The sequence below is a fragment of the Pleurodeles waltl genome, chromosome 8 (assembly GCF_031143425.1).
Source record: "Pleurodeles waltl isolate 20211129_DDA chromosome 8, aPleWal1.hap1.20221129, whole genome shotgun sequence".
NCBI classification, from domain to species: Eukaryota; Metazoa; Chordata; class Amphibia; order Caudata; family Salamandridae; genus Pleurodeles; species Pleurodeles waltl.
This window is the reverse complement of record NC_090447.1, coordinates 186,307,957-186,330,270: the sequence shown is the minus strand read 5'-3', so window position 1 is coordinate 186,330,270 and position 22,314 is coordinate 186,307,957.

The window sequence follows — 22,314 nt, the reverse complement described above, 5'->3', positions numbered from 1 at the left end:
TTGGGTGTTGTTCAGTGTCCGCCCTGCTGTTTACGAGGTCCTGCAGCAGCCCTACCATGGTAACCAGGGTGGTGTTGATGGCTCTGATGTCCTCCCTGTACCCCCGATAGTGTTCCTCCTGCAGCACCTGGATCTCCTGGAACCGGGCCAGTACCGTCGCCATCGTCTCCTGGGAGCGGTTGTATGCTCCCATGATGGTGGTGAGGACCTCGTGGAGAGTGGGTTCCCTGGGCCTCTCCTCCCCCCCCTGTCGCACAGCTGCCCGCCGAGTTGCCCTGTTTCCCTGGGCCTCTGCCCCCTGGCCGGTGTGCCCACTACCACTGCCCCCAGGTCCCTGTTGTTGTTGGGGTGGTGGGTTATCCTGGGTGCCCTGTAGTGGTAGACACACCGCAGATTGACGCGCCCTGGAGACAGAGGCATGGGCCCGCTGGGTGGGAGCTGTGCTGGTGTTCCCAGAGGGGTTAGGGTCTATAGTGGCCTGTGCCTGTGTGAGGGGAACCGACTGTCCAGAGGTCCCCGATGGTCCGGGCTGGTCATCGGTGTCCAGATCGACAGAGCTGCTGTCATCGCTGACGGCCTCTTGGGTGGGGGGTGTGGATAATTCTGGCCCCTCCGCCGCGGTGTGTTGACGGTCGGGTCCTGCAGGGGTATAGAGGTATGGTTATAGTTTCAATGTGTGGCATATGGGTGTATCTGTGGGTTCCCGTGTCCCCAAGTGCTGGCATTCGTGTGTGGGGGCTTTGGTGAGGGTGGCTTGTGGGGGGGATGTGTATATGCATTGGGCATGCTTTGGTGATGGGTGTCCATGCTTAGTGGACGCATGCAGGCCTAGGTTTTGGGATGTGTGGGTTGTGATGGTGAGACATTGGCGGGGAATAGGTGTGCTGGGGGTGGGGGTGAGGATGGTGGTGGGGGTGAGGATGGTGGTGGGGGTGAGGGTGGGGGTGAGGATGGGGGTGGGGGTGAGGGTGGGGTTCGAGGATGGGGGTGAGGGTTGGGGTCTGATTTGGCATGCAGGTGGGGGGGAAGCAGTATTGAAGCTTCAACTTACCAGTATCCATTCCTCCGCCGACTCCTGCGAGGCCGTCAGGATGCAGGATGTTCAAGACTTCCTCCTCCCATGATGTGAATTGTGGGGGTTGAGGTGGGGGTCCTCCGCCAGTCTTCTGCACGGCGATGTTGTGCCTGGATACCATGGAACGCACCTTCCCCCGTAGGTCGTTCCATCGCTTCCTGATGTCTTCCCGATTTCTGGGGTGCTGTCCCACTGCGTTCACCCTGTCGACAATCCTCTGCCATAGCTCCGTCCTCCGGGCAATGCTGGTGTATTGTATCTGTGTGCCGAACAGCTGGGGCTCTACCCGAACGATTTCCTCCACCATGACCCTGAGTTCTTCGTCTGTGAAGCGGGGTTGTCTTTGGGGTGCCATGGGGTGGTGTGTATGATGTGTGGGGTGGAGTATGTGTATTTAAGTGAGTTGAGTGTGGTGGTGTGTGTTGTTTTGTGTGTGGATAGTGTGTGGGTGATGGTGTTGAGTGGCTGTGGCTGTTATGTTTTGGATGCTGGTGTCTCGCTCTTGTCTTCTTTACGAATTTTTAAGCGTAGGGGTTTGTGGGTGATGTGGGTGGGTGTTTTATATTGTATTGTGTGTGTGGGAGTGGTGTGTGTATGTGTATCAGGTGTGTGGGATTCAAATCGTCCAATGTGGGTGAGTTTTGTTCGTTTGTGTGTATTCTGACCGCGCCGGTGTGTCCCGCCAATGGAATACCGCGTTTGAATGACCGCCGCGTGGATTCGTGGGTCGTAATGGCATGGGCGTATTTCTGTTGGCGTGGCGGTGGAGGTTTGGTCACCTCCACCTTTCCGCCGACCGCTGGTCTGGCGGTCTGTTGTGGCGGTCGGATTTTCGGAGGTTTGCCTTCTGCGGGTCAGAATGACCGTGGCGGGTTTCCGCGACCGCGGCGGGATTATGGAGGATTTCTGACCGGCGGTAGGCGCCTTTTACCGCCGAGGTCAGAATGACCACCCAAGTGTCTAGGTGGCACACAAGGGAGACATTCAGGGGAGGCTCATTTCCTGGCGGTACAGTCTCTGGTGTCTGTCTGGATTGCAGGGAACGTGTTGCTGCAGAGGGAGGGGTGATGGTGGCCTGTGAGTCTTGTGGCAGGTCCTCCTATCCACTAGCTGCAGCAGATGCGAAAGACTGGTGAGTACACTGGCTAGTGGAGGGGGCCCACTGGTGTGTTGTGTACACACGCATGATGTTCGCCATGTCACCTAGCACCCCCACAATGGAGGCCATGTTGGAATTTAAGTCCTGCAACTCCTGCATGACCTCCTGGTGGTGTTCCCCCTGCAGCCGCTGGTTCTACTGCAAGATAGTAATCACCTGGCCCATCCTATCCTGGGATTTCTGGTAGGTTCCCAGGACATATGTGAATGCCTCCTTGGCAGTCGGGTCCCTGGGTTGGGCCTCCCCTTGGTGCACAGCTAACCTCCCACTGGCCCTTGCCCCTTGTGCCTGTGTGTCCTGAACTGTGTGTCCACTCCCACTGACACCAGGACCTTCAATGTCTTGCCTGTGTGGTGTTGATTCGGGTCCCTGTTCAGGTGGACACACTGTTGATGTGTTGAGAGTCAGGAATCTAGTGAAGTGGGATAGAGAAAAAGGCGGTGATCATCATTTGTTCCTGTGCTCCACAGACTTTCATGTTAACCAATGAGGAATTGCACGCCATGACGTCAAACGCTGGCGGAGTGAGGTCACTTCCACCTGTCCCTTCATACATTCATTTCCTGATGCTGGTAATCATGGCGGTCAATTTAATGTGCGTCATAGGTACCGACTATAGACACTAAGGCACTTCCAATCCACCACTTACTTCGGTTTGGGCGTAGACTCTGACACTCAAATTAGATCTCATACTAGTGCACTGCTTCCAGATCAGTAGTTGACAGAACATTTCAAATGAGATGGTGCTAATCATGATATACAACTCCGACTACATCTGTGAGACACAATGGCAAATAAAAGTATTGGTATTTTTTAGGAAGTCAGTTTGCATGTAGAGGACCCCAGTGTAAATTCCAAACACTTTGCGTAAATTGGATGTGACTGCTCTGTGTACTGTGATATTGTGGGTCCATCCTTCCCGTAGTCACACACTTCTGATGTTCGGTTTACTTCAATACCAACCACCGCCGAGGAGGAGAAGGAGGAGGAGGCAAGCACACATGCACACATGTACAGACCCCTAGACAACTTGGCTACACTGGAGGAACGGCACATTAAAATGACCTATCGTCTGGACAGGGCCACAATTACTGAACTGTGTCAACAACTGGAGCCAGATTTAATTCCGGCTATTCATAGCAATACAGCAATACACCCTGCACTACAGGTAATGTCAGTGCTCCACTTCCTGGCCAGTGGTTCTTTCCAGGTGACTGTGGGCTAGCCACAGCCAATGTTTTCACATGTGCTGAGTAGAGTTTTGGCTGCCTTGCTGAAACACATGAACAGCTATATCTCATTCCCCCACAGTGATGATTTTCCCACTGTGAAGGCTGCATTCTACACCATGGGACACATACCACATGTGAATGGGGCCATTGACGGGACCCATATTGCCTTGGTTCCTCCCAGGACAAATGAGCAGGTCTATAGAAATAGGAAGAGTTACCATTCAATAAATGTCCAGATGTTGTGCCTTGCAGATCAATACATGTCCCACGTTACTGCCAAGTTTCCTGATTCTGTACGAGATGCCTATGTATTGAGGAATAGCAGAGTCCCATAGGCGATGGCACGACTACAGAGAGAGAGAGTGTGGCTCGTATGTGAGCTTGAGGTTTCACCTAATGTATGTCACTGTATGCCACCTGCAGTTGTACTCTTTGCCATTGTACTTGAGTAATGTGTGTCTCTCACTACTTCCAGGTGACTCCGGATACCCAAACCTATCCTGGCTGTTGACACCAGTTAGGAATCCGAGGACAGGGCCAGAAAATCAGTACAATGAAGCACATGGTCATACCAGAAGGGTAATTGAAAGGACTTCTGGGCTACTGAAAGCCAGGTTCCGGTGCCTCCATGTATCTGGTGGATCCCTACTCTACGCGCCTGGTAAGGTCTGCCAGACAGTGGTATCCTGCTGCATGCTGCACAATTTGGCCCTCAGACACCATGTGCCATTCCTGCAGGAGGAGGGGGGAGACCATGCACCTGTGGCAGCAGAGGACACTGAAGACAGTGATGAGGATGGGGAGGAGGAGGATGTGGACAACAGGACACATCTGATACAGCAGCACTTCCAGTGACACTCAGGTGAGGCTGTACTTCTATTTATACCTCCATTACAGTTAAGTGCTGTGTCGCTGCTGTTGTGTGCCAAGCACAAATGTGTGCATTAGGTGACCTGACACTGTTCCATCTGTGGTCAATCGTGTCAGTGTTATGGTGATGTTGTACAAGCTTATTCAGCCCATGCAATGTGTCAGTAGTTTAGCTTCCTCAAATACATGCCCACTGCAAACTGTGTCCTCATCCCGAACAGTATGTAGCATATGTTGCTAGGAATGTCATGTGACTTGCAATGTGCTTACACAACCGCTCTGTGACTTTAATTTCCCTGACAGTGTGGCCCAGACTATGTGGTCCAGAGGAGGGGTTGGCATGCTGACAACATGGCATTGTGTGAGGGCTTGAAATAAGTTGTTTCACCTCACTTATGGTGTTATGAGTCAATTGCTGTGCAAATTACTGAGTAGAAGTGACCAGCTGAATGTAGGGTATTATGTTACAGGGGCTCATGTTGCTTGTCTTCCTTTACTTCTCATACTTCTCAATTGACTGTCACTAAGGAATTCCCTTTTTTCAGATGTTGGTGTGGTCGCAACTGCGGACTAATGTGATGACTACAGACTGCTTTCACACTGTTCGGTGGATGGTGACTTGTGGCATGCTCTCACACTGGTTATGTGTACCCCAAAATGACTGTCCATTGGATGGATTCACACTTTACATGACATTTGCACAGGACAATACAGGTCAAAACATTGCATATTGTTGTAATGAAAGCCCAAAAACTTGAGTTGTGTTCAAGTAGATTTACTGAAGTGACAAAAAAGGAAGGTATAGTACAATAGAGTGGGGTGATGGTGGACAACAACTTCAGTGTAGTTGCCCAGTTGGTTTGTAGCACAGGTCCAGTATCCATGGGGCCATAGGAAAAGGACCAATGGCAGTCCAAAGTGAACAAGTGTCTAGGTGGCACACAAGGGAGACATTCAGGGGAGGCTCATTTCCTGGCGGTACAGTCTCTGGTGTCTGTCTGGATTGCAGGGAACGAGTTGCTGCAGAGGGAGGGGTGATGGTGGCCTGTGAGTCTTGTGGCAGGTCCTCCTATCCACTAGCTGCAGCAGATGCGAAAGACTGGTGAGTACACTGGCTAGTGGAGGGGGCCCACTGGTGTGTTGTGTACACACGCATGATGTTCGCCATGTCACCTAGCACCCCCACAATGGAGGCCATGTTGGAATTTAAGTCCTGCAACTCCTGCATGACCTCCTGGTGGTGTTCCCCCTGCAGCCGCTGGTTCTACTGCAAGATAGTAATCACCTGGCCCATCCTATCCTGGGATTTCTGGTAGGTTCCCAGGACATATGTGAATGCCTCCTTGGCAGTCGGGTCCCTGGGTTGGGCCTCCCCTTGGTGCACAGCTAACCTCCCACTGGCCCTTGCCCCTTGTGCCTGTGTGTCCTGAACTGTGTGTCCACTCCCACTGACACCAGGACCTTCACTGTCTTGCCTGTGTGGTGTTGATTCGGGTCCCTGTTCAGGTGGACACACTGTTGATTGTTGTGTTCTAGGGACAGAGGTTTGGGAATGCTGGGTGGCTGCTGTGCTATCGGAGTCCGATGGGAGGGGCTGCGGTGGACTGGGTGTTGGCTGTAGTGTTTGACTGACCAGTGGTCCTAGATGGGCCAGGGAGATCATCAAGATCGAGACATCCAGAGTGGCTGTCATCACTGAGGGCTTCTTGTGGTGGAGGACTGGGTTGCCGTGACACATGCTTGCCTCTGAAATCGGCTGGGGTACCTGTGGACATGTATAAGATTTGTTACAGTCATTATTAGTTACATATTCAGCATTTCTAACTTTCCCTATGGGATGGGTGTTGTCCTTCCACGTTTGGTTAGTGTATGGTGATGGATTGTGGGATTGGTAGTGCTACATGCTGCCCAAGCATTACTCCTGTATGTGCATGCAGAGCTGGGAAGGGTGTGCTTGCAATGGGTAGGGCATGCAGGGGTACACAGTTGAGGGTGGATATGGGGGGGTTCTCTGTATGGGATGGAGTTGAGTGAAGGGAGTCAGGGTGAAGGGGTACAATGCCATGCAGGTATTGTGATGTTGAGGTGGTAATGGTGACTTACCAGTGTCCAGCCCTCCAGTGATTCCAGTGAGGCTCTCTGGATGCAGGATAGCCAAGACGTTCTCCTCCCATGCTGTCAACTGTGGAGGAGGAGCGCGGGTCCACCACCAGTCTTCATTTTGGCAATATGGTGCCTGGAGGCCACTGCACGCACCTTCCCCCGTAGGTCGTTCCACCTCTTTTGAATGTCCTCCCTTGTGCATGGATAGGTTCCCATGGAGTTCACCTTGTCCATGATCCTCTGCCATAGCTCCATCTTCCTGGCAATGGATATCTGTTGGACCTGTGCAGCGAACAGCTGTGGCTCTACCCTGACAATTTCCTCCACCATCACCCGCAACTCCTCATCTGTGAAATGGGGTTCTTTTGTGGGGACATGCCTATTGTGTAGTGTGTGTGTATTGCAGAGGGTGTTAGGTGTTCAGGTATGGTGTGTGGTGTATGATGTGTGACAGGTTTATAGGTGGTTGTGGTGTGTGTGTGCAATTCTGTCAATGTATGTGCAGGCAACGTGTAGCAGACTTGTCGAGTTTGCAAAGACTTGTGGGTTGTGTGGGGGTGTTTTATAGTGCTGTTGGTGGGTGTGTACGGTGTGTGTATATGTGTCAGGTGTGGTTTTTACAATTTGGCCAATGTTGGCTTCTGTTGGTGTGGAGTGGCCAAATCGACTGCGGCGGTTCGTACTGCCAATGGCTGACTGCCGTTGAGTGTCCGCTGTGGTGATTCGTGGTTCATAATTTGGAGGGCAGTGTGTTGCAGGTGTAGTGGGGAGGGTGGTGGGTCCGACTGTTTTTTGACTCCGTTGAGACTGGCGGAATTATTGTTGTGGCTGAATTCTATTGGTTTTGTGTTTGTGTGTCATAATCTGGTGGGCGGATTGCCACCTAAGCAGCGGTCTGTTGGTGGACGTTGTAGGAGGCTGGCCTGGCTTATAGTGGGTACCTTGTGGTACTTACACCTTGTGCCAGGTCCAGTTATCCCTTATTAGTAGATTAGAGGTGTTCTAGCAGCTTAGGCTGATAGAGGTAGCTATAGCAGAGCAGCTTAGTCTGAACTAGAAGACATGCAAAGCTCCTACTATACCACTTATATCAGTTAGCACTATATCATAAGAAAACACAATACTCAGAGTTACTAAAAATAAAGGTACTTTATTTTAGTGACAATATGTCAAAAGTATCTCAGAGGATATACTCCCTTAGGAGGTAAGTAATATACCCAAAATATACCCACACAAACCACATCAGGTGAGTAAGCAGTTAGAAAAATAGTGCGAACACTGTAGAACACAATAGAATGCAATAGGGAGAAATAGGCCTGGGGCAACACAAACCATATACTCCAAAAGTGGAATGCGAACCACGAATGGACCCCAGGCCTAGTGTAGTGTGTAGAGGTTCGCTGGGAGTGTAAGAAAACACTAAGGGGGTCCAAGATACCCCACCCCAAGACCCTGAAAAGTAGGAATAAAGTTACCCTACTATCCCAGAAAGACAGTAAAGTCGAGATAGGGGATTCTGCAAGGACAACAACTGACTGCAAAGCATGAAGACGGATTCCTGGACCTGAGGACCTGTAAAGGAAGGGGACCAAGTCCAAGAGTCACGCAAGTGTCCGGGGGGGCAGGAGCCCACTAAACCCCGGATGAAGGTGCAAAAGGGCTGCCTCTGGGTGGAAGAAGACAAAGATTCTGGAACAACGGAAGGTGCCAGGAACTTCTCCTTTGGTCAGAAGATGTCCCACGGTGTGCTGTAGGATGCAGAGTTGTTTCCACGCAGAACCGCAAACAAGCCTTGCTAGTTGCAAGGGTCACGGTTGAGGATTTTGGGTGCTGCTAGAGCCCAGGAAGGTCCAGGAGGTCGCCCCTTGGAGGAGGAGACAGAGGGGGCACTCAGCAACACAGAGAGCCCACGCAGAAGCAGGCAGCACCCGCATAAGCATCTGAACAGGCACTTAGAAGATCTGAGGATGATGGTCGACTCAAAGCAACAAAAGAGGGTCCCACAACGTCGGAGTGGGCTAGGTTGTGCACCAAGGAAATCTTGCAAAAGTGCACAGAAGCCCTGGCAGCTGCAGTTCACGCAGTACACAGGATTACTGTCTGGCGTGGGGAGGCAAGGACTTACCTCCACCAAATTTGGACAGAAGGGCCACTGGAGTGTCAAAGACACTTGGACCCAGCTCCTGTGTTCCAGGGACCACGCTCGTCTGGATGAGAGGGGACCCAGAGGACCGGTGACACAGAAGTTTGGTGCCTGCGTTAGCAGGGGGAAGATTCTGTTGACCCACAGGAGATTTCTTCTTGGCTTCCAGTGCAGGGGGAAGTCAGACAGCACTCAAAGCATGCACCACCAGGAAACAGTTGAGAAAGCTGGCAGGATGAGGCGCTACAATGTTGCTGGTAGTCTTCTTGCTACTTTGTTGCAGTTATGCAGGTGTCCTGGAGCAATCAGCGGTCGATCCTTGGCAGAAGTCAAAGAGGGAAGTGCAGATGAACTCTGGTTAGCTCTTGCATTCGTTATCTGGTGAGATACCCACAGGAGAGACCCTAAATAGCCCACAGAGGAGGATTGGCTACAGAGATAGGTAAGCACCTATCAGGAGGGGTCTCTGACGTCACCTGCTGGCACTGGCCACTCAGAGCTGTCCATTGTGCCCTCACACCTCTGCATCCAAGATGGCAGAGGTCTGGGACACACTGGAGGAGCTCTGGGCACCTCCCCTGGGAGATGCTGGTCAGGGGAGTGGTCACTCCCCTTTCCTTTGTCCAGTTTCGCGCCAGAGCAGGGCTGGGGGGATCCCTAAACCGCTGTAGACTGGCTTATGCAAGGAGGGCACCATGTGTGCCCTTCAAAGCATTTCCAGAGGCCAGGAGAGGCTACTCCTCCCAGGCCCTTCACACTTATTTCCAAAGGGAGAGGGTGTAACACTCTCTCTCAGAGGAAATCCTTTCTACTGCCTCCCTGGGACCAGGCTGCCCAGGCCCCAGGGGAGCAGAACCCTGTCTCAGGGGTTGGCAGCAGCGGTAGCTGCAGAGGAGACCCTGGAAAGTTAGTTTGGCAGTACCCGGGCTCTATGCTGGAGACCCGGGGATGCATGGAATTGTCACCCCAATACCAGAATGGTATTGGGGTGACAATTCCATGATCCTATACATGTTATATGGCCATGTTCAGAGTTACCATTGTGACGCTACATATAGGTATTGACCTATATGTAATGCACGCGTGTAATGGTGACCCCGCACTCACAAAGTCCGGGGAATTTGCACTGAACAATGTGGGGGCACCTTGGCTAGTGCCAGGGTGCCTACACACTAAGTAACTTTGCACCTAACCTTCACCAAGTGAGGGCTAGACATATAGGTGACTTATACGTTACTTAAGTGCAGTGTAAAATGGCTGTGAAATAACGTGGATGTTATTTCACTCAGGCTGCAGTGGCAGTCCTGTGTAAGAATTGTCTGAGCTCCCTATGTGTGGCAAAAGAAATGCTGCAGCCCATAGGGATCTCCTGGAACCCCAATACCCTGGGTAATTAGGTACCATATACTAGGGAATTATAAGGGTGTTCCAGTGTGCCAATCAGAATTGGTAAAATTAGTCACTAGCCTGCAGTGACAATTTTAAAAGCAGAGAGAGCATAAACACAGAGGTTCTGGTTAGCAGAGCCTCAGTGATACAGTTAGGCACCACACAGGGAACACATATAGGCCACAAACTTATGAGCACTGGGGTCCTGGCTAGCAGGACCCCAGTGACACATATCAAACACACTGACAACATAGAGTTTTCACTATGAGCACTGGGCCCTGGCTAGCAGGATCCCAGTGAGACAGTAAAAACACCCTGACATATAGTCACAAACAGGCCAAAAGTGGGGGTAACAAGGCTAGAAAGAGGCTACCTTCCTGCAGCCGTCACCACGCAGTCTTTGGAAAAGACTGCCAATGCCCTAATGAGGGCCATAGCGTCCATTGAAAAATATGGTGAGACCATTCCGAAAGGAAGATTTCAAACAGGAGAGAAAATATAAAAACATGTTTTGCTATTTGCAACACAGATTGTTCAAAGCAAACATTAGACATATGGGAAAATTATAAAGAGGTGCACAATTTTCAGATTGTATAGTTTTCCAAGGCCTATTTACTCAGAGAACCACTTTTTTTCTCACTGTTCTCTTCCCAAACCACTGTCAAGTTCTCTGCCAAGACGTTCTGTTCAGAATCAAAGATGGCATGCAGTCAGACTGCTGAACATCACCATCCTGCTCATGCCACAATTGCATGTATTGCATATTTTGTCATATTTGGATTGGATATTTTCCCTACAGAGGAGCATTGCAGGTGACATGTAATTTACAGAATGAGGAGCACAGACACAAAGGGGCATATTTAAGAAAAGTGGCGCTGCACACTATGCAGTGCCACTTTTCTTGCGCCCTTTAGCACCCCTGTACCACCACCATGTGTGCGCTGTATTTAAAATATGGTGCACCATGGCAGGGTGGGCCAATAGTGTTATTTTTATTACGCTATTGATCTGCTCTGCAGGAGTAGCGACAACATTTTGGTGCTACTCCTGCAGAGTACATAGGGGTCCATTGTATTCAATGGCGTGCTCTCTGTAACGCCTGCTCTGAGCAGGCGTTAAAAGTGCTGAAAAAAAAACACAATGAAATCTGTCAGATTTCCTTGCACCATTTTTTTGCCCCCCCTTACGGGTGAACGCCCCCTTTGCATACATTATGCCTGGCACAGGCATAATGTAGCGCAAAGGGTTACAAAGTGGTGCAATGCATGCATTGTGCCACTTTGTAAATATGGCGTAGTGTTTTTGGCCTTCTAACGCCACATTAGCGTCAGAATGACACTAATGTGGCGTTCCAATGGCACTAGGGCTCTTAAGTATGCCACTAAGGGCTTTGCATATGTGAAACCTTTGCTGGTAAAGGTCTATGCAGTACGGCATGTAATGCAAGCATGCTTTTTTAGAATCCCTGCTATGAGAACAAGCATACATATCGGTTTAAGAGAGATACTTTACACATCACAAGCAGAAAATTGTGCCAAAACTAATGGTTGTGCGTGATCAAACTCCCACCACACAGCTTGCATTTTTCAGTCTAATTACCCTAAAAATTGCCAAAAATCTGTAAATTGTACAGACAGTTAAATAACAAATGGCATATTGCCTTGTGTCTCCTTGTCTCCCACATTTTCTCCTTCTTGTGCCTTCCATGTACATTTTCAGTCATTGCCTAAGAATTATTTGTAAGGAAATGCCTCCTTGGCATGGTTGCCCCCTGACTTTTTGCCTTTGCTGATGCTATGTTTACAATTGAAAGTGTGCTGAGGCCTGCTAACCAGGCCCCAGCACCAGTGTTCTTTCCCTAACCTGTACTTTTGTATCCACAATTGGCAGACCCTGGCATCCAGATAAGTCCCTTGTAACTGGTACTTCTAGTACCAAGGGCCCTGATGCCAAGGAAGGTCTCTAAGGGCTGCAGCATGTCTTATGCCACCCTGGAGACCTCTCACTCAGCACAGACACACTGCTTGCCAGCTTGTGTGTGCTAGTGAGGACAAAACGAGTAAGTCGACATGGCACTCCCCTCAGGGTGCCATGCCAGCCTCTCACTGCCTATGCAGTATAGGTAAGACACCCCTCTAGCAGGCCTTACAGCCCTAAGGCAGGGTGCACTATACCATAGGTGAGGGTACCAGTGCATGAGCATGGTACCCCTACAGTGTCTAAACAAAACCTTAGACATTGTAAGTACAGGGTAGCCATAAGAGTATATGGTCTGGGAGTCTGTCAAACACGAACTCCACAGCACCATAATGGCTACACTGAAAACTGGGAAGTTTGGTATCAAACTTCTCAGCACAATAAATGCACACTGATGCCAGTGTACATTTTATTGTAAAATACACCACAGAGGGCACCTTAGAGGTGCCCCCTGAAACGTAACCGACTATCTGTGTAGGCTGACTAGTTTTAGCAGCCTGCCACAAACCGAGACATGTTGCTGGCCCCATGGGGAGAGTGCCTTTGTCACTCTGAGGCCAGTAACAAAGCCTGCACTGGGTGGAGATGCTAACACCTCTCCCAGGCAGGAATTGTCACACCTGGCGGTGAGCCTCAAAGGCTCACCTCCTTTGTGCCAACCCAGCAGGACACTCCAGCTAGTGGAGTTGCCCGCCCCCTCCGGCCAGGCCCCACTTTTGGCGGCAAGGCCGGAGAAAATAATGAGAATAACAAGGAGGAGTCACTGGCCAGTCAGGACAGCCCCTAAGGTGTCCTGAGCTGAGGTGACTCTAACTTTTAGAAATCCTCCATCTTGCAGATGGAGGATTCCCCCAATAGGGTTAGGATTGTGACCCCCTCCCCTTGGGAGGAGGCACAAAGAGGGTGTACCCACCCTCAGGGCTAGTAGCCATTGGCTACTAACCCCCCAGACCTAAACACGCCCTTAAATTTAGTATTTAAGGGCTACCCTGAACCCTAGAAAATTAGATTCCTGCAACTACAAGAAGAAGGACTGCCTAGCTGAAAACCCCTGCAGCGGAAGACCAGAAGACGACAACTGCCTTGGCTCCAGAAACTCACCGGCCTGTCTCCTGCCTTCCAAAGATCCTGCTCCAGCGACGCCTTCCAAAGGGACCAGCGACCTCGACATCCTCTGAGGACTGCCCCTGCTTCGAAAAGACAAGAAACTCCCGAGGACAGCGGACCTGCTCCAAGAAAAGCTGCAACTTCGTTTCCAGCAGCTTTAAAGAACCCTGCAAGCTCCCCGCAAGAAGCGTGAGACTTGCAACACTGCACCCGGCGACCCCGACTCGGCTGGTGGCGATCCAACACCTCAGGAGGGACCCCAGGACTACTCTGATACTGTGAGTACCAAAACCTGTCCCCCCTGAGCCCCCACAGCGCCGCCTGCAGAGGGAATCCCGAGGCTTCCCCTGACCGCGACTCTTTGAACCTAAAGTCCCGACGCCTGGGAGAGACCCTGCACCCGCAGCCCCCAGGACCTGAAGGACCGGACTTTCACTGGAGAAGTGACCCCCAGGAGTCCCTCTCCCTTGCCCAAGTGGAGGTTTCCCCGAGGAATCCCCCCCTTGCCTGCCTGCAGCGCTGAAGAGATCCCGAGATCTCTCATAGACTAACATTGAAAACCCGACGCTTGCTTCTACACTGCACCCGGCCGCCCCCGCGCTGCTGAGGGTGAAATTTCTGTGTGGACTTGTGTCCCCCCCGGTGCCCTACAAAACCCCCCTGGTCTGCCCTCCGAAGACGCGGGTACTTACCTGCAAGCAGACCGGAACCGGGGCACCCCCTTCTCTCCATTCTAGCCTATGTGTTTTGGGCACCACTTGGAACTCTGCACCTGACCGGCCCTGAGCTGCTGGTGTGGTGACTTTGGGGTTGCTCTGAACCCCCAACGGTGGGCTACCTTGGACCAAGAACTAAGCCCTGTAAGTGTCTTACTTACCTGGTTAACCTAACAAATACTTACCTCCCCTAGGAACTGTGAAAATTGCACTAAGTGTCCACTTCTAAAACAGCTATTTGTGAATAACTTGAAAAGTATACATGCAATTTTGATGATTTGAAGTTCCTAAAGTACTTACCTGCAATACCTTTCGAATGAGATATTACATGTAGAATTTGAACCTGTGGTTCTTAAAATAAACTAAGAAAAGATATTTTTCTATATAAAAACCTATTGGCTGGATTTGTCTCTGAGTGTGTGTACCTCATTTATTGTCTATGTGTATGTACAACAAATGCTTAACACTACTCCTTGGATAAGCCTACTGCTCGACCACACTACCACAAAATAGAGCATTAGTATTATCTATTTTTACCACTATTTTACCTCTAAGGGGAACCCTTGGACTCTGTGCATGCTATTCCTTACTTTGAAATAGCACATACAGAGCCAACTTCCTACATTGGTGGATCAGCGGTGGGGTACAAGACTTTGCATTTGCTGGACTACTCAGCCAATACCTGATCACACGACAAATTCCAAAATTGTCATTAGAAATTGATTTTTGCAATTTGAAAAGTTTTCTAAATTCTTAAAAGACCTGCTAGGGCCTTGTGATAGATCCTGTTTAGCATTTCTTTTAGAGTTTAAAAGTTTGTAAAAGTTTGAATTAGATTCTAGAACCAGTTGTAGATTCTTAAAAAGTATTCCAACTTTTAGAAGCAAAATGTCTAGCACAGATGTGACTGTGGTGGAACTCGACACCACACCTTACCTCCATCTTAAGATGAGGGAGCTAAGGTCACTCTGTAAAATAAAGAAAATAACAATGGGCCCCAAACCTACCAAAATACAGCTCCAGGAGCTTTTGGCAGAGTTTGAAAAGGCCAACCCCTCTGAGGGTGGCAACTCAGAGGAAGAGGATAGTGACTTGGAGGACAATTCCCCCCTACCAGTCCTATCTAGGGAGAACAGGGTCCCTCAAACCCTGACTCCAAAAATAATAGTCAGAGATGCTGGTTCCCTCACAGGAGAGACCAACACCTCTGAAATCACTGAGGATAACCCCAGTGAAGAGGACATCCAGTTAGCCAGGATGGCCAAAAGATTGGCTTTGGAAAGACAGATCCTAGCCATAGAGAGGGAAAGACAAGAGATGGGCCTAGGACCCATCAATGGTGGCAGCAACATAAATAGGGTCAGAGATTCTCCTGACATGTTGAAAATCCCTAAAGGGATTGTAACTAAATATGAAGATGGTGATGACATCACCAAATGGTTCACAGCTTTTGAGAGGGCTTGTGTAACCAGAAAAGTGAACAGATCTCACTGGGATGCTCTCCTTTGGGAAATGTTCACAGGAAAGTGTAGGGATAGACTCCTCACACTCTCTGGACAAGATGCAGAATCTTATGACCTCATGAAGGGTACCCTGATTGAGGGCTTTGGATTCTCCACTGAGGAGTACAGGATTAGGTTCAGGGGGGCTCAAAAATCCTCGAGCCAGACCTGGGTTGACTTTGTTGACTACTCAGTGAAAACACTAGATGGTTGGATTCAAGGCAGTGGTGTAAGTAATTATGATGGGCTGTACAATTTATTTGTGAAAGAACACCTGTTAAGTAATTGTTTCAATGATAAACTGCATCAGCATCTGGTAGACCTAGGACCAATTTCTCCCCAAGAATTGGGAAAGAAGGCGGACCATTGGGTCAAGACAAGGGTGTCCAAGACTTCAACAGGGGGTGACCAAAAGAAAGGGGTCACAAAGACTCCCCAGGGGAAGGGTGATGAGACAACCAAAACTAAAAATAGTAAAGAGTCTTCTACAGGCCCCCAAAAACCTGCACAGGAGGGTGGGCCCAGAGCCTCTTCACAAAACAATGGGTACAAGGGTAAAAACTTTGATCCCAAAAAGGCCTGGTGTCATAGCTGTAAACAGCATGGACACCAAACTGGAGACAAGGCCTGTCCCAAGAAAGGTTCCACTCCAAACTCCCATCCAGGTAACACTGGTATGGCTAGTCTCCAAGTGGGATCAACAGTGTGCCCAGAGCAAATCAGGGTCCACACTGAAGCTACTCTAGTTTCTGAGGGTGGGGTGGATTTAGCCACACTAGCTGTCTGGCCGCCTAACATGCAAAAATACAGACAGCAACTCTTAATTAATGGGACTAGAATAGAGGGCCTGAGGGATACAGGTGCCAGTGTCACCATGGTGACAGAGAAACTGGTTTCCCCTGGCCAATACCTGACTGGAAAAACTTACACAGTCACCAACGCTGACAATCAGAGAAAAGTACATCCCATGGCAATGGTTACTTTAGAATGGGGAGGGGTCAATGGCCTGAAACAGGTGGTGGTCTCCTCAAATATCCCAGTGGACTGTCTGCTTGGAAATGACCTGGAGTCCTCAGCATGGGCTGAGGTAGAACTAAAAACCCATGCAGCAATGCTGGGTATCCCTGAACTGGTGTGTGTGAAAACAAGAGCACAATGCAAGGCACAGGGTGAAAAAGTAGAGCTGGAGTCTGGAAAAATGGCCCAGCCTACCAAGAGAACAGGAAAGTCAGTTGGGAAACCAACTGCAACACAGCAAAAGAAAGGGAACCTCTCTTCTCAGGAAGAAGTTCTGCCCTCTGAGGGAACTGAGCCTTTGGAGCTTGAACCTTACCAGGTTGAGCTCTTAGGCCCAGGGGGACCCTCCAGGGAGGAGCTGTGTAAGGGACAAGAAACCTGTCCCTCTCTTGAAGGCCTTAGGCAGCAAGCTGCTGAAGAGTCCAAAGGCAAGAAAAATGGAACGCATAGGGTCTATTGGGAAGATGGACTCCTGTACACTGAGGCCAGAGACCCCAAACCTGGTGCCACTAGGAGAGTGGTAGTGCCTCAGCTGTTCAGAGAGTTCATCCTAACATTGGCCCATGACATTCCCCTTGCTGGACATTTGGGACAAACCAAGACGTGGGAGAGGTTAGTCAACCACTTCTACTGGCCCAATATGTCCAACATGGTTAAGGAGTTTTGCCTCTCCTGCCCCACCTGTCAAGCCAGTGGTAAGACAGGTGGGCATCCAAAGGCCCCCCTCATTCCACTTCCAGTGGTGGGGGTCCCCTTTGAAAGAGTGGGTGTGGACATAGTTGGTCCACTGGAACCTCCCACAGCCTCAGGAAATATGTATATCCTGGTAGTAGTGGATCATGCTACCAGGTATCCTGAAGCTATTCCCCTTAGGTCGACTACTGCCCCTGCAGTAGCCAAGGCCCTCATTGGTATCTTTACCAGAGTGGGTTTCCCTAAGGAGGTGGTGTCTGACAGAGGTACCAACTTCATGTCAGCATACCTAAAGCACATGTGGAATGAGTGTGGAGTGACTTATAAATTCACTACACCATACCATCCACAAACTAATGGCTTGGTTGAGAGATTCAACAAGACATTAAAAGGCATGATCATGGGGCTCCCAGAAAAGCTCAAAAGGAGATGGGATGTCCTCTTGCCATGTCTGCTTTTCGCTTACAGAGAGGTGCCACAGAAGGGAGTAGGATTCTCACCCTTTGAACTTCTGTTTGGTCATCCTGTAAGGGGACCACTTGCCCTTGTTAAAGAAGGCTGGGAGAGACCTCTCCATGAGCCTAAACAGGACATAGTGGACTATGTACTTGGCCTTCGCTCTAGAATGGCAGAGTACATGGAAAAGGCAACCAAAAACCTTGAGGCCAGCCAACAGCTCCAGAAGTTTTGGTATGACCAAAAGGCTGCACTGGTTGAGTTCCAACCAGGGCAGAAAGTCTGGGTTCTGGAGCCTGTGGCTCCCAGGGCACTCCAGGACAAATGGAGTGGCCCTTACCCAGTACTAGAGAGGAAGAGTCAGGTCACCTACTTGGTGGACCTGGGCACAAGCAGGAGCCCCAAGAGGGTGATCCATGTAAACCGCCTTAAGCTCTTCCACGACAGGGCTGATGTCAATCTGTTGATGGTAACAGATGAGGATCAGGAGGCAGAGAGTGAACCTCTCCCTGATCTTCTGTCATCAGACCCAAAAGATGGTACAGTAGATGGAGTGATCTACTCAGACACCCTCTCTGGCCAACAGCAAGCTGATTGTAGGAGAGTCCTACAACAGTTTCCTGAACTCTTCTCCTTAACCCCTGGTCAGACACACCTGTGTACCCATGATGTGGACACAGGAGACAGCATGCCTGTCAAGAACAAAATCTTTAGACAGTCTGACCATGTTAAGGAAAGCATCAAGGTGGAAGTCCACAAGATGCTGGAATTGGGAGTCATTGAGCGCTCTGACAGCCCCTGGGCTAGCCCAGTGGTCTTAGTCCCCAAACCTCACACCAAAGATGGAAAGAAAGAGATGAGGTTTTGTGTGGACTACAGAGGGCTCAATTCTGTCACCAAGACAGATGCCCATCCAATTCCAAGAGCTGATGAGCTCATTGATAAATTAGGTGCTGCCAAATTTCTAAGTACCTTTGACTTGACAGCAGGGTACTGGCAAATAAAAATGGCACCTGGAGCAAAAGAAAAGACAGCATTCTCCACACCTGATGGGCATTATCAGTTTACTGTTATGCCCTTTGGTTTAAAGAATGCCCCTGCCACCTTCCAAAGGTTGGTGAATCAAGTTCTTGCTGGCTTGGAGTCCTTTAGCACAGCTTATCTTGATGATATTGCTGTCTTTAGCTCCACCTGGCAGGATCACCTGGTCCACCTGAGGAAGGTTTTGAAGGCTCTGCAATCTGCAGGCCTCTCTATCAAGGCATCCAAATGCCAGATAGGGCAGGGAACTGTGGTTTACTTGGGACACCTTGTAGGTGGAGGCCAAGTTCAGCCACTCCAACCCAAGATCCAGACTATTCTGGACTGGGTAGCTCCAAAAACCCAGACTCAAGTCAGGGCATTCCTTGGCTTGACTGGGTATTACAGGAGGTTTGTGAAGGGATATGGATCCATTGTGACAGCCCTCACTGAACTCACCTCCAAGAAAATGCCCAAGAAAGTAAACTGGACTGTGGACTGCCAACAGGCCTTTGACACCCTGAAACAGGCAATGTGCTCAGCACCAGTTCTCAAAGCTCCAGATTATTCTAAGCAGTTCATTGTGCAGACTGATGCCTCTGAACATGGGATAGGGGCAGTTTTGTCCCAAACAAATGATGATGGCCTTGACCAGCCTGTTGCTTTCATTAGCAGGAGGTTACTCCCCAGGGAGCAGCGTTGGAGTGCCATTGAGAGGGAGGCCTTTGCTGTGGTTTGGTCCCTGAAGAAGCTGAGACCATACCTCTTTGGGACTCACTTCCTAGTTCAAACTGACCACAGACCTCTCAAATGGCTGATGCAAATGAAAGGTGAAAATCCTAAACTGTTGAGGTGGTCCATCTCCCTACAGGGAATGGACTTTATAGTGGAACACAGACCTGGGACTGCCCATGCCAATGCAGATGGCCTTTCCAGGTTCTTCCACTTAGAAAATGAAGACTCTCTTGGGAAAGGTTAGTCTCATCCTCTTTCGTTTGGGGGGGGGTTGTGTAAGGAAATGCCTCCTTGGCATGGTTGCCCCCTGACTTTTTGCCTTTGCTGATGCTATGTTTACAATTGAAAGTGTGCTGAGGCCTGCTAACCAGGCCCCAGCACCAGTGTTCTTTCCCTAACCTGTACTTTTGTATCCACAATTGGCAGACCCTGGCATCCAGATAAGTCCCTTGTAACTGGTACTTCTAGTACCAAGGGCCCTGATGCCAAGGAAGGTCTCTAAGGGCTGCAGCATGTCTTATGCCACCCTGGAGACCTCTCACTCAGCACAGACACACTGCTTGCCAGCTTGTGTGTGCTAGTGAGGACAAAACGAGTAAGTCGACATGGCACTCCCCTCAGGGTGCCATGCCAGCCTCTCACTGCCTATGCAGTATAGGTAAGACACCCCTCTAGCAGGCCTTACAGCCCTAAGGCAGGGTGCACTATACCATAGGTGAGGGTACCAGTGCATGAGCATGGTACCCCTACAGTGTCTAAACAAAACCTTAGACATTGTAAGTACAGGGTAGCCATAAGAGTATATGGTCTGGGAGTCTGTCAAACACGAACTCCACAGCACCATAATGGCTACACTGAAAACTGGGAAGTTTGGTATCAAACTTCTCAGCACAATAAATGCACACTGATGCCAGTGTACATTTTATTGTAAAATACACCACAGAGGGCACCTTAGAGGTGCCCCCTGAAACGTAACCGACTATCTGTGTAGGCTGACTAGTTTTAGCAGCCTGCCACAAACCGAGACATGTTGCTGGCCCCATGGGGAGAGTGCCTTTGTCACTCTGAGGCCAGTAACAAAGCCTGCACTGGGTGGAGATGCTAACACCTCTCCCAGGCAGGAATTGTCACACCTGGCGGTGAGCCTCAAAGGCTCACCTCCTTTGTGCCAACCCAGCAGGACACTCCAGCTAGTGGAGTTGCCCGCCCCCTCCGGCCAGGCCCCACTTTTGGCGGCAAGGCCGGAGAAAATAATGAGAATAACAAGGAGGAGTCACTGGCCAGTCAGGACAGCCCCTAAGGTGTCCTGAGCTGAGGTGACTCTAACTTTTAGAAATCCTCCATCTTGCAGATGGAGGATTCCCCCAATAGGGTTAGGATTGTGACCCCCTCCCCTTGGGAGGAGGCACAAAGAGGGTGTACCCACCCTCAGGGCTAGTAGCCATTGGCTACTAACCCCCCAGACCTAAACACGCCCTTAAATTTAGTATTTAAGGGCTACCCTGAACCCTAGAAAATTAGATTCCTGCAACTACAAGAAGAAGGACTGCCTAGCTGAAAACCCCTGCAGCGGAAGACCAGAAGACGACAACTGCCTTGGCTCCAGAAACTCACCGGCCTGTCTCCTGCCTTCCAAAGATCCTGCTCCAGCGACGCCTTCCAAAGGGACCAGCGACCTCGACATCCTCTGAGGACTGCCCCTGCTTCGAAAAGACAAGAAACTCCCGAGGACAGCGGACCTGCTCCAAGAAAAGCTGCAACTTCGTTTCCAGCAGCTTTAAAGAACCCTGCAAGCTCCCCGCAAGAAGCGTGAGACTTGCAACACTGCACCCGGCGACCCCGACTCGGCTGGTGGCGATCCAACACCTCAGGAGGGACCCCAGGACTACTCTGATACTGTGAGTACCAAAACCTGTCCCCCCTGAGCCCCCACAGCGCCGCCTGCAGAGGGAATCCCGAGGCTTCCCCTGACCGCGACTCTTTGAACCTAAAGTCCCGACGCCTGGGAGAGACCCTGCACCCGCAGCCCCCAGGACCTGAAGGACCGGACTTTCACTGGAGAAGTGACCCCCAGGAGTCCCTCTCCCTTGTCCAAGTGGAGGTTTCCCCGAGGAATCCCCCCCTTGCCTGCCTGCAGCGCTGAAGAGATCCCGAGATCTCTCATAGACTAACATTGAAAACCCGACGCTTGCTTCTACACTGCACCCGGCCGCCCCCGCGCTGCTGAGGGTGAAATTTCTGTGTGGACTTGTGTCCCCCCCGGTGCCCTACAAAACCCCCCTGGTCTGCCCTCCGAAGACGCGGGTACTTACCTGCAAGCAGACCGGAACCGGGGCACCCCCTTCTCTCCATTCTAGCCTATGTGTTTTGGGCACCACTTGGAACTCTGCACCTGACCGGCCCTGAGCTGCTGGTGTGGTGACTTTGGGGTTGCTCTGAACCCCCAACGGTGGGCTACCTTGGACCAAGAACTAAGCCCTGTAAGTGTCTTACTTACCTGGTTAACCTAACAAATACTTACCTCCCCTAGGAACTGTGAAAATTGCACTAAGTGTCCACTTCTAAAACAGCTATTTGTGAATAACTTGAAAAGTATACATGCAATTTTGATGATTTGAAGTTCCTAAAGTACTTACCTGCAATACCTTTCGAATGAGATATTACATGTAGAATTTGAACCTGTGGTTCTTAAAATAAACTAAGAAAAGATATTTTTCTATATAAAAACCTATTGGCTGGATTTGTCTCTGAGTGTGTGTACCTCATTTATTGTCTATGTGTATGTACAACAAATGCTTAACACTACTCCTTGGATAAGCCTACTGCTCGACCACACTACCACAAAATAGAGCATTAGTATTATCTATTTTTACCACTATTTTACCTCTAAGGGGAACCCTTGGACTCTGTGCATGCTATTCCTTACTTTGAAATAGCACATACAGAGCCAACTTCCTACATTGGTGGATCAGCGGTGGGGTACAAGACTTTGCATTTGCTGGACTACTCAGCCAATACCTGATCACACGACAAATTCCAAAATTGTCATTAGAAATTGATTTTTGCAATTTGAAAAGTTTTCTAAATTCTTAAAAGACCTGCTAGGGCCTTGTGATAGAT